Raw genomic sequence first — 12727 nt, 5'->3', positions numbered from 1 at the left:
TCACTGAGAGAGCTTGTGGAGTCAGTGTCTAAAGTTGAAATGGAGGAGACGGCAAAGGCTAAGCAGCTTAGAAGCCAACTGCTCCAGTACGAGAGGCGCCAAAAAAGGTGTCAGGAGATGCTTGACCACATTACTTCATTCCTCTTGGAGGAGAGTCACAGTCAGTCAACCCCTGGTCATAGTCAGGCCCAAGCCTCAATGCCAGTACAGATAGCACAACCTCAGCCATCAGGCAACTCAACTCCAATACAGCTAACTTAAAGGGGAACTGCACCTGCTGATTTGACCTCGTTTTTAGGCTTGCTCCTCAAGAAATGCTGGCGGTCCTGACAGAACCCAAGAGTGAATTGCTTTGCTGTTGTGGTTTGATGTGAGTGTTTCTTGGGTGTGTCCTTGCCACCACCAAGACACACCCATCACATCCAGCCTCGCTAGCATTATCAAATGAAAACGTTACATAACCAGCATTATCTACACAATACACCATAAACTTATGAGATTCTACCCAAAATCATATCTTTTACTGAGTCATGGCTGGACTGTTCTATTAGTTATTCTGAATTTTAAATTGAGAATGACATGATTTTGTGGAAAGATGGCTTGAAGGGGGAGAAGTCTGTGTACATAAGAGCAGACATTTGTTTTAACCATACTTGATCTTAAACATGAACTTGTTGAGGCTGTTTCTGACAGGTCCATGATATCCCAGAGTGGGGCTGTGATATGAGTAACCACTTTATAATTTATTGCACAAGGAAAAGACAGAGAAAGTTGTTTAATCAACATAAAACAATCAAGGTCAAATCATTCAAGAATTACAACAAGGACAATTTCACCTGTTTAAATGAAGTTGACTGGTCACACATACTGCAGTGTAATGATAGAGAAAGCTTGGGACATTTTTAAAGGATTTTTAAATGTTATTGACTTTGTTGCACCCATGAAGCAGATGTCTGGACCATGGATGAATAATGTCATTTGTTATGCTATCAACAAGAGAGAAGGCTTTTTAGAATTCAGGAAGTCTACAGATCAGTCTGATTTGATTATTTTCAAGAAATTGAGATATGAGGTGAGAAAAGTTAATGAGGCAAAGAGGTTATACTTCCATGACAAAATTGAATAACACAGGAACAATCCAAAGACACTTTGGCACTCTCTGAAACAGCTGGGCTACAGCAAAAGGCTCAAAACCAAAGTCTGTAATGTCAGTCTAAGCAGAAATGGGGAGATTTTATCTGACAGGATCAAGGTGGCAGACAGCTTTAGGGGGTGCTGGAGGACTCATTTTATTTAGGTAAGGTTTCACAATGCAAAAGAACTAAGCGCTTAGCTGAACTAAAATATTCTAAAGCAACTGGTCTGGACAATATGCCTGCCAGGTTTGTAAAATACACTGCTGAACATATGTTCCCTTGCATCACCCATATCATAGATCTCTCAATAGAACAAGGGAGGGTTCCATATGACCTGAACCTTGCTAGGGTTATACCGCTACACAAGAAAGGTAGTAAAGCAAGGCCTTAGATACTGTAGACCACCAGATACTACTCTACAAGCTAAGAGACCTAGGTTGAAGCAGCAAACAAATAAATGAAGAATAAACGAACCGTGACGACCTATAGTGCTCACAGGCAACTATACATAGACAACATCCCATAACCCACAGGTGGACAAAATGCTACTTAAGTATGATCCCCAATTAGAGACAACGATAACCAGCTGCCTCTAATTAGGAATCCTACAAATCACCAACATGGAAAATCAAACATAGAACCCCACATAGAAAATATAAACTAGAACAACCCCCCAGTCATGCCCTGACCTACTCTACCATAGAAAATCAAAGCTTTCTATGGGCAGGACGTGACAAGTTGAGAACCAGCTCAGTGCAGAACTGACAAGTATCACTATCTGGCTGTCAGGCAACAAGCTCTCTTCATTTGGGGAAAACAGAGTTAATTTGATTTGGCTCTAAGATTAGGTTAGGCAGATCACCAGGCTTTAGAGTCATGGTTGGTGACAGCAGTTACAGCCAAGAACTGTGTTAAATACTTAGGCTGTGAACTAGAAAGGTTCCTGACAGGGGAGAGCATGGGTCAGAAAGTAACTGTAAAGGTCAACCAGAAAGCCACATTTCCATATAAAATAACATTGAAAACACTTGCAGCTGTGTAAGTGCAGCCTCACTTTGACTATGCATGCATTACTTGGTACAGTAGCTCTTTCTAAATGAATCAAGAACAAGGTACAGACAGCTCAGAATAAAATGTCAAGGGTAATTCTGAATCTTAGCCCTCTGGCTCTTGTTTGCCCTTCTCAGCTCTGTGAACTCCATTGGCTATCGGTTTATAAAAGGGTCATTCAGCTGAAGCTGGGATTGGCCCATAAAAATCATGTATGATACAGTCCCCCAGTATCTGAAGATCCATCTTACTGCTGTTAGGGACTCTCATTCCTACTCCACGAGAGGCAGTGCCACAGATTTTGTGCCATGACTATTCAAGAGCGGTACTGGCCAGAAAACGTTTGTATATACGGCAGTGGTAGAGTGGACCAGTTTCTGCCAGTCTTAGGTTCAAACACTCCTGCAACGCTTGGTTAATGTTACGATAGCCTCCTAGCCAAGTGTAAAGCCACTATGCGCTAGTGGAGTGATTTGTTAGATGTATATATTTGCTTTTGATGTATAAATCTAAATATGTGGACATTGTGTATGATTGAACATATGGCACACAGTGCCCATGTCATTTGTTTTGCCATGCAGCCACTTGCCTACTAATAGACGACCACAATCGAAGGCTGACTTTTTGTGTGCGTAATCCTCTGTAATTTTGGCACTGTATTCGTTCCCTGTTGTGGCTCCTTTATTTAATTTTTATTGTAATTTTAAAAAATATATAATCAAACCTAGTAGGTAACCCTACTACAGGTACAAAAGACAATCCCCCCCTGAGAGCAGTCCGCCTGAAACTAGGGGCTTCCCACTTGGACCCTGAAGTCCTACAACTGGGTAAAACTCAACCACAAGTTAGCAGTCTTAACCTGGAAGTTGTTCCAACTCCCTACACCTTCAGACTCAGCCAGGCCTTCAAATGAGCAACCTGCCCTGTTGAGAACACTGGGGAGGGGGGTGACAGACCCCTTCACCCTATCCAGACTGCATATCAGACAGAAGAAAATAGTGCAACAGGTGACAGTTCAGCAGAGTGCAACACTGACACTACAGCAGAAACCCAAGCCTATCCAACATGCAGTGGGGAGAACAAGTATTTGATACATTGCCAATTTAGCAGGTTTTCCTACTTACAAAGCATGTAGAGGTCTGTAATTTTTTATCATAGGTACACTTCAACTGCGAGAGACGGAATCTGAAACAAAAATACAGAAAATCACATTGTATGATTTTTAACTAATTAATTAGCATTTTATTGCATGACATACATCAGAAAAGTAGAACTTAATATTTGGTACAGAAACCTTTGTTTGCAATTACAGAGATCATACGTTTCCTGTAGTTCTTGACCAGGTTTGCACACACTGCAGCAAGGATTTTGGCCTACTCCTCCATACAGACCTCCAGATCCTTCAGGTTTTGGGGCTGTCGCTGGGCAATACGGACTTTCAGCTCCCTCTAGATTTTCTATTGGGTTCAGGTCTGGAGACTGGCTAGGCCGCTACCGGACCTTGAGATGCTTCTTACGGAGACACTCCTTAGTTGACCCAGCCACGACCCGTCTTCAATGCTCTTACTGCTGGAAGGAGGTTGTTGGCCAAGATCTCGCGATACATGGCCCCATCCATCCTCCCCTCAATACGGTGCAGACGTCCTGTCCCCATTGCAGAAAAGCATCCCCAAAGAATGATGTTTCCATCTCCATGCTTCACACAGGGTTAGGATGGTGTTCTTGGGGTTGTACTCATCCTTCTTCTTCCTCCAAACATGGCGAGTGGAGTTTAGACCAAAAAGCTCTATTTTTGTCTCATCAGACCACATGACCTTATCCCATTCCTTCTCTGGATCATCCAGATGGTCATTGGCAAACTTCTGACGAGCCTGGACATGCGCTGGCTTGAGCAGGGGGACCTTGCGTGCGCTGCAGGATTTTAATCCATGACGGCGTAGTATGTTACTAATGGTTTTCTTTGAGACTGTGGTCCCAGCTCTCTTCAGGTCATTGACCAGGTTCAGCCATGTAGTTCTGGGCTGATCCCTCACCTTCCTCATGATCATTGATGCCCCACGAGGTGAGATCTTGCATGGAGCCCCAGACCGAGGGTGATTGACCGTCATCTTCTTACATTTTCTAATAATTGCACCAACAGTTGTTGCCTTCTCACCAAGCTGCTTGCCTATTGTCCTGTAAGCCCATCCCAGGCTTGTGCAGGTCTACAATTTTATCCCTGATGTCCTTACACAGCTCCCTGGTCTTGGCCATTGTGGAGAGGTTGGAGTCTGTTTGATTGAGTGTGTGGACAGGTGTATTTTATACAGGTAACGAGTCCAAACAGGTGCAGTTAATACAGGTAATGAGTGCAGAACAGGAGGGCTTCGTAAAGAAAAACTAACAGGTCTGTGAGAGCCGGAATTCTTACTGGTTGGTAGGTGATCAAATACTTATGTCATGTAATAAAATGCAAATTATTTACTTAAAAATCATACAATGTGATTTTCTGGATTTTTGTTTTAAATTCCGTCTCTCACAGTTGATAAAAATTACAGACCTCTACATTCTTTGTAAGTAGGAAAACCTGCAAAATTGGCAGTGTATAAAATACTTGTTCTCCCCACTCTATGCAAGATGGACATCTGACCCACCATGGCACCACCATGCATGCCCACAGTGGTGCATTGGACTTAAAACTTCTTAAGGCTAGGGGGCACTATTTTCATGTCCGGATGAAAAGTGTGCCCAAAGTAAACTGCCTGCTACTCAGGCCCAGAACCCAGGATATGGATATAATTGGTAGATTTGGATAGAAAACATTCTAACGTTTCTAAAACTGTTACAATTATGTCTGTGAGTATATCATAACTTATTTGGCAGGTGAAACCCCAAGGACAGACCATCCAGGAAAATGTTTTTTTGAGGTCACTCTCTTTTCAATGGATTTTCTATGTGTATCTAAATTTCTTTCAGGCACTTGCTTGCAGTTCTTATTGCTTCCACTATATTTCAACAGTCTTAATAAATTGGTTGATGTTTTTCCTTTGAGAAATGAAGAAGTAGGGCTGTTCAGAATGAGGGTCGAGTCTAGTGTACTGTTGTGGTTGGGGAGCACGACCTGAAAGCTCGCTCCTCTTTGTTTTCATCCGGTATTGAATACAGTTTAAATTTGATCGATTATTTACGTTTAAAAATACCTAAAGATGGATTAGGAAAGTTGTTTGACATTTTTGGATCAAGTTTAGATACTTTGCAGTCATGTTGCGCGAGTTGGAACCAGTGTTTTTCTGGATCAAACGAGCCAAATAAATTGACATTTTGGAGATATAACGACAGAATTTATCGAACAAAAGGACCATTTGTGATGTTTGATGGACATATTGGAGTGCCAACAGAAGAAAATCTTTAAAGGTAAGGCATGAATTATATAGTTATTTCTGACTTTTGTGTCGTGTCTGGCGGGTTGAAATGTGATTTTCATGTGTTTGTTTGATGGGGTGCTGTCCTCAGATAATAGCATATTTTGCTTTCGCCGTAAAGCCTTTTGGAAATCTGACACTGTGGCTGGATTAACAAGAAGTTCATTTTTAAACCGATGTATAACACTTGTATGATTCATGAATTATTATTATGAGTATTTCTGTTTTTGAATTTGGCGCGCTGCTCAGTTAACGGGATTGGCACGTGAAGGGATCACTAAAATGTTAACAATCCAACCTATTAGTCATCTTACCTCCACTTGAGCTCCAGCTACACCACCAGATTGTACTCTCCCTCAGGCCTTACCTCTGCAGCTACAGAGGTCAACTGATCCACTCACAGGCCCTCTCATTGCAACAGGTCCCTGTTGGTGGAAAGTTGGTAATTCTAAGGGTTCCAGAGCTTCTCTTTATGGGTCCATCGGCTGGTGAGCATGCTGCTATCCCTGGAAGGTCGTTCCAGTTATGGGTTGAAGTGCTTTTCCTATGTCGACAGACTTCTCAGAAAACTGTGATAGTATCTCGGGGACAGCTTCATAGAGTTCCGACAACTGAAGGGTAAACTCAACAAGCCTTAATCCCTACAACTTGAAAGACCTGTCAAGGTGGCTTCAAGACACGGCTCAGCAGCAGCGAATCTCAACCAGACTAGTCCAGCACAATCATCAAGAACAGTGGTAGAGCACCCGCAGAGAGAGGCAGACCCCCAGGTCCAGCATTACATCCCCAGGTGCCAAAAGATCAAGGGAGAATTCAAGACCAAGACAGGTGAGTGGATTAAAGAGGGCAAACAATGCTGGAGAAATGGCCGAACCCACTTGCCTGAAGAGTGTACCACGAAGAAGCCATGTCACGATTGTGGTGGGATACATTTACAGGTGCTTCATAGAGTGGCCCAGAAAGAATCCTGTGCTCCCCCAATCATTTATCTCCAATGTCAGTGTGTACCTCCCCATTCCAACCAATTTGGTCAGGTTCTCCAGAAGGTGGTTCCAGTGCTTTTGAGAAATGGTCACTCAAGACTTTTGCGATTCTGGACAATGGAGCAGAGAGAACAGTGTTACTGCCTGAAGCTGCCCAACATCTCCAACTGTCAAGAGACCGGGAGACCCTTATCCTCCCTACTGTCAGTACTGACGTCAACCATCTCCAGGGCACAACAGTCAGCTTTGAGATAACTCCTCTCTCCAAGCCTAAAAAGAAGAATAAGTATGTGCTCCATAGTGCCTTAACTGCCACAGAGTACACCAAGGCATTAAATGAGAACCAGCAGCGGTCCATACAAGACTAGGGTGGAACCTACAAGGCTTTGAGGGCCTCCCTACCAGTCATACATGACACCAGTGCAACACGACGCCAGTGCAACAGTGCCATCTAACTTCCGCTGTCATGCCCTTTTGGACTCGATACCGTCAAGTGGAGAAGCCAAGTGCATAGGTCCTTGATGACCCTGCAGAACTAAAATGACAGCTTTACTGTCACAGTCTTAAAGAATCATATCCCAGCTGCTGCTCAGTGTGTTTCTAAAGGCACAAAAAACAGTTCCTCAGAGTAGCCGGCTCCGTAACCCTGTTCCTGAGCTGGACCACACAACCGGTCTCCAGAGAATGCAGGGAAGACTCAGCCGAATTGTGGAAAATAGTCTGGAGGAGTTACATTCAGTCATATTGGACTCATGCCGTTCAGCCACAAGGCTCCTTATCAAAGACTTTGATGACCAGTTGCTGCATCTAGGATCTGACCAGGTCTTGGCAGATATTCGCCGGCAGTATTGGATTTTTACACGGAACACCACGCAAAATCCAGATGTGCAGGTCTGGTCTAGTCTAAACTGTTCAGGTATCTGATGGTTGCCCCAGAGATGGGATTTAAAAAAATGTTGCCTCTACCTGCTTATTGTAACATGTTTGATTTTCTTTTTGTATGACTTCAGCGTCGTTGTTGTGTGTTTTGTGTATGAGGTGTATGTGTTTTGTTATTGTTGATAACTGTGGTATGCTGAAAATATTAAATACAACGTTTGAAAAAAAACGGTAGAGAAGCAGACTGTACCATCCTCATTGTTGAAACCTCAAACTCAACTCTGGACCTCGAAGCCAGTTCGACTGCATTTTTGCATTGTTCCCCTCTAATCAGGGACATTTAGACCAGGGACACCAGGTGTGTGCAAGTAATTATCTGGTAGAACAGAAAACCAGCAGGCTCCGGACCTCGTAGAATTAGGTACCCATGCCCTATAAGCTAAATTGCACTTTTACTGTAGCTATACTGTAGCAAAATGAGATCAGAAATCATGTCTGCTAATTGGCATATATTAGAATAATGATTACATTGAAATAAATGGTTGAAACATTCATAAAGTAAATTCAAGTTTATGCATGGTGGTTGAAAAGCTATGCACCACTGTACCCATAATGTCATGGCTGGCAGTATTTACTGTCCATAGTTTGAAAGAAAGTATTAAGCAGCTCTCAAGGTTTGCAATCCTTTAGGTCATTGCATGGTACAAGGAAATAGATGAATCAATTAGATTGGATTAGTGAATGCTTTGTCTCCCCTGGACACTTTCAGTCAGAGCCAGTCTGTGTGGAGTCGTCTAGCTCTTAGTTGGGCCTGAGGCTGGTCTGGCCCATTGGGAGCGCTCCCGACTCTTGACTATATACAGTACCCTCTGGTGACAGGGATTCAAGACCCACCATTGCTGCTCACCTGTGAATAATTACCTGTCTAATAGTACTACAGGTACTTAGCTCACTGCAGGTATGCATTCAGAATAGTAACATGTTGCCTTAGCTTCTCTGCAAATATGCGTTAAATTAAAACAGTGAAAGGTGGCAAAATAAACACCCATGACCTGATGCTGTTTAAGATTTGTCAGTAACTTCAAAAGATTTATTTCTTGAGACGCTGGCTAAATTTGGCATAGTTCAGAGAAATGTGATTGACAACAGGAAAGTTCATTTACAACCATCAAATACGTTAGTTTACGGTCCACTAAGTGCCTGTAAATGAATCCTTCCTTTACAAACTGTAACAAAGTCTTCAAGGGTTCATCAGTTTCAAACATACCGTAAACCAACATTAGGCTTTCACTAAATTACCCTGGCATATGGAGCTAGTTTCCAAATTTTTAGAATTGTATTCACTACTACTGTGCTCCTGCTAAATGTCCACGTTAATGCATTCTGTATGTTACACTAAGCCATACCATGTGTGTGGAGAGAACACGGTGAAGGAGAGGTACGATGAAGCAGCCAATAGAACAGGTCAAATCTAAGACTGGGTAACGCTTTACCATAAGTTGCTTTTTTCCCTGTGTGTATTTACACAGTAATGATTACATTGAGCCTAGTTTGTGACACAGTGGTATTATGTTATTACACCAGTGGAATAAGCTTAAACTGCTCAACCCCTTAATTATGCAATTTTAATTAGATTACTAAGTAGCTACCATAACATGTTAACACTATGACGCTATAACGACAGGATTAAGCTTGGAATGAAGTTTATGCTCCTCTTGCCTAACTGTAAACTGCTCAACTCCTTTATTAAGCAATAATAATGGGATTACTAAGTAGCTACCACAACATGTTAATACTATGACGCTATAGCGACAGAATCGAGCTTGGTATGGAAACACAAGCCATGCACTCTGAACTTCCAAGTGAAGTAAATCCAATGCCCAACAGTACAGTTGAGACGTTTTCTAGGAGAGATCGTCCACTCTTTTTTTTTTTGCCTGTTCCAAAGTTCCAGTCTTCGTTTTGCCATCCAGACAGACGTGGGAGTGGGTGAAAATATACACTAGACCACCACTTTCATGTATGGCCATCATTGTAAATAAGAATTTGTTCTTAACTGACTTGCCTAGTTAAATAAATAAAGGTTAAATAAATAAAACATGAAACAAAATGTATGGGAGTTGCTATCATCTTTCCAGGAATCTACAATGACTATATTAGATAAGCAAAAGTGAAAACCTTTAGTAACACCGGCCGACTCTCTTGAAAACAATTTATTTGCTTTTGATCTATAATATAATTTTTTTCTGAAAGTGATACACTAGTCAAATAACCCTAAACTATCATAATGCGTTCAAGACATTCTGATTCCTGAGGACCTTTGTGGGGTCAAAGGTCAAACAATACACCCAGACATCTAGGTGGCAACTGGTCCAGCTGTGGGAGGACAGGTGACTTTTGGTTCACAGGTGACTTTTGCTCTCAGCATGGGTATTCACATACCGTAGTATTTGTTTTTTTCCTGAATCCAGTATTCTTTTTTTCAGTTTTCCTTGCTTCATAATTCTAAAATTATAGTGTTATTTGAGATACATTATAGAACTGTTTCAGACATGCATACAGTCCAGTTGAGTCACACTGAAAACACTCAAGAGGCTGCAAATACATTAAAAAGGATAGCAAATTGCAACCCTGGGAAAGCAACATCAATGTATTGTATCTTATATTGTGAAAATCATCACATCATCCATCTTTGCGGTCCCATTCACACACTCCCTCATCCTGCTAGTATGCCCTCTGGGAAATGTAGGAAAACCTATTGCCTGTCTAGGAAACTAATGGAAAATGGGAAAAAAATCTATATAGCCTCTAATATTTTATATTCCTGTGTGAATGGGGAGTGTTCCTTTGTACTCTTACTGGAAGCAGAGAATCCAGAGGCCTTGATACATGACCACAACAACAATGTTTTCAGTTCATGGTGCTATTTAAAAAAAATGTTTTATAGCTAAGAGTCCTATAAGGGTCAATAAAGGGGGACTAATTAGGGTGTCATGTCCTACCATATGCGTCTCTGGCCAAATATTCCCAGTGTTTCATAAAAACAGATTAGTTTGTGGTGCATGTCCAAAAACCAACTGGTTATACTCATACCGTACCAGGACCTCTCCTGGTCATACCACTGGTTATACTCATACCAGGACCTCTCCTGGTCGTACTCATACCAGGACCTCTCCTGGTCATATCCGTACCAGGACCTCTCCTGGTCATACCACTGGTCATACTTGTACCAGGACCTCTCCTGGTCATACTCGTACCAGGACCTCTCCTGGTCATACCACTGGTTATACTCGTACCAGGACCTCTCCTGGTCATACCACTGGTTATACTCGTACCAGGACCTCTCCTGGTCATACCACTGGTCATACTCGTACCAGGACCTCTCCTGGTCATACCACTGGTCATACTCGTACCAGGACCTCTCCTGGTCATACCACTGGTCATACTCGTACCAGGACCTCTCCTGGTCATACCACTGGTTATACTCGTACCAGGACCTCTCCTGGTCATACCACTGGTCATACTCGTACCAGGACCTCTCCTGGTCATACCACTGGTTATACTCGTACCAGGACCTCTCCTGGTCATACCACTGGTTATACTCGTACCAGGACCTCTCCTGGTCATACCACTGGTTATACTCGTACCAGGACCTCTCCTGGTCATACCACTGGTTATACTCATACCATGACCTATATACAGTGCCTTGCGAAAGTATTCGGCCCCCTTGAACTTTGCGACCTTTTGCCACATTTCAGGCTTCAAACATAAAGATATAAAACTGTATTTTTTTGTGAAGAATCAACAACAAGTGGGACACAATCATGAAGTGGAAGGACATTTATTGGATATTTCAAACTTTTTTAACAAATCAATAACTGACTAATTGGGCGTGCAAAATTATTCAGCCCCTTTACTTTCAGTGCAGCAAACTCTCTCCGGAAGTTCAGTGAGGATTTCTGAATGATCCAATGTTGACCTAAATGACTAATGATGATAAATACAATCCACCTGTGTGTAACCAAGTCTCCGTATAAATGCACCTGCACTGTGATAGTCTCAGAGGTCCGTTAAAAGCGCAGAGAGCATCATGAAGAACAAGGAACACACCAGGCAGGTCCGAGATACTGTTGTGAAGAAGTTTAAAGCCGGATTTGGATACAAAAAGATTTCCCAAGCTTTAAACATCCCAAGGAGCACTGTGCAAGCGATAATATTGAAATGGAAGGAGTATCAGACCACTGCAAATCTACCAAGACCTGGCCGTCCCTCTAAAAACTTTCAGCTCATACAAGGAGAAGACTGATCAGAGATGCAGCCAAGAGGCCCATGATCACTCTGGATGAACTTCAGAGATCTACAGCTGAGGTGGGAGACTCTGTCCATAGGACAACAATCAGTCGTATATTGCACAAATCTGGCCTTTATGGAAGAGTGGCAAGAAGAAAGCCATTTCTTAAAGATATCCATAAAAAGTGTTGTTTAAAGTTTGCCACAAGCCACCTGGGAGACACACCAAACATGTGGAAGAAGGTGCTCTGGTCAGATGAAACCAAAATTGAACTTTTTGGCAACAATGCAAAATGTTATGTTTGGCGTAAAAGCAACACAGCTCATCACCCTGAACACACCATCACCACTGTCAGACATGGTGGTGGCAGCATCATGGTTTGGGCCTGCTTTTCTTCAGCAGGGACAGGGAAGATGGTTAGAATTGATGGGAAGATGGATGGAGCCAAATACAGGACCATTCTGGAAGAAAACCTGATGGAGTCTGCAAAAGACCTGAGACTGGGACGGAGATTTGTCTTCCAACAAGACAATGATCCAAAACATAAAGCAAAATCTACAATGGAATGGTTCAAAAATAAACATATCCAGGTGTTAGAATGGCCAAGTCAAAGTCCAGACCTGAATCCAATCGAGAATCTGTGGAAATAACTGAAAACTGCTGTTCACAAATGCTCTCCATCCAACCTCACTGAGCTCGAGCTGTTTTGCAAGGAGGAATGGGAAAAAATGTCAGTCTCTCGATGTGCAAAACTGATAGAGACATACCCCAAGCGACTTACAGCTGTAATCGCAGCAAAAGGTGGCGCTACAAAGTATTAACTTAAGGGGGCTGAATAATTTTGCACGCCCAATTTTTCAGTTTTTGATTTGTTAAAAAAGTTTGAAATATCCAATAAATGTCGTTCCACTTCATGATTGTGTCCCACTTGTTGTTGATTCTTCACAAAAAAATACAGTTTTATATCTTTGTTTGAAGCCTGAAATG

Source organism: Oncorhynchus tshawytscha, linkage group LG19 (genome assembly GCF_018296145.1).
Source record: "Oncorhynchus tshawytscha isolate Ot180627B linkage group LG19, Otsh_v2.0, whole genome shotgun sequence".
In the NCBI taxonomy this organism is placed as follows: Eukaryota; Metazoa; Chordata; class Actinopteri; order Salmoniformes; family Salmonidae; genus Oncorhynchus; species Oncorhynchus tshawytscha.
The sequence above is the reverse complement of the archived record's forward strand: the minus strand, read 5'-3'. Positions refer to the sequence as shown.